We start from the raw sequence: 1,351 nt of genomic DNA, 5'->3' as shown, positions 1-1,351 counted from the left end.
CACAGTCATCTATAGGATAGAACACAGAGACCCCAATGGAGGAGCTAGAGAAATTACCCAAGGAACTAAAGGGGTCTGCAACCCTACAGGTGGAACAACAATATGAACTAATCAGTACCCCCAGAGCTCGTGTCTCTAGCTAAATATAGAGCAGAAGATGGCCTAGTCAGTCATCGTTGGGAAGAGAAGCCCCTTGGTCTTGCAAACTTTATATGCCCCATACAGGGGAATGCCAGGGCCAAGAAGTGGGAGTAGATGGGCAGGGGAGCAGGGTGGGGGGAGGTTATAGGGGACATTCTGGATAGCATTTGAAATGTAAATGAAGAAAATATCTAATAAAATAAAAAAAGGGAAAAAAAGAAAGTAATATCAACAATTCCTCCTTAAAAGATTCTAATAATGACTGCAAATTTGCATTACCCATGTGTATTTGCATATATGTGCATAGTTACTGAAAATTTCAAGGTATATATTATGTGAATATTTATGTATAGTGTTATTTTCAAGATTGGCTAATATAAAATGACAATATTGACCAACTTTGAAAATCATTGAATGATATATTTTATATTATATTGAACAATTGCCATGGGTAATATTTTTATGTAAAATGAAATAGCACAACTCATTTGTGGCATGTTTTCCTTTGAATGAAAATAAAGTAACAGAGTACATATTCAATTTTTAAAATAAAATTACTTATTAGCAGAATTGGTTGTATTTATTTGTTTATTTATTTTCAGAGTTGAGGACTAAACCCAGGGCCTTGCACTTGCTGGGCAGGTACTCTACCACTGATCTAAAGCTCCAACCCAATTGGTCGAATTTATATACACCTACTATATGTATCTATATAATTAGGTCATGTTAAAAATTTCTCAAATCCATGTAAATCAAAGACCTCAACATAAAACTGGATGCACTATGTTTATTAGAAGAGATAATGGGAACTATCCTTGAATGATGAATAGAGGAGACAACTTTCTGAAGAGAACACCCAATAACTCAGGCACTACAATCAATGATTAATAAATTGGGCCTCATGAAACTGAAAAACTCTTGTAAGGCAAAGGACACCTCCAATAGGACAAAATAGCAGCCTGCAGAATGGGAAAGATCTTCACCAACCCTACATCTGACAGAAGGCTAATATCCTAAATATATAAATAACTCAAGTTTGACACCAACAACCCAAAGAACCCAATTAAAATAGGGGGTAGAGAGCCAAACAGAATTATCAACAGAGGAATTTCTAATGGCTAAGAAACAATTAAAGAAATGTTCAATTTCTTTAGTCACCAGGGAAATACAAATCAAGACAACTCTGAGGTTCCACCTTACACCTATTGGA

This window comes from Mus pahari, chromosome 11 (assembly GCF_900095145.1).
Source record: "Mus pahari chromosome 11, PAHARI_EIJ_v1.1, whole genome shotgun sequence".
Taxonomy (NCBI): Eukaryota; Metazoa; Chordata; class Mammalia; order Rodentia; family Muridae; genus Mus; species Mus pahari.
Note: the sequence above shows the minus strand (reverse complement) of the source record.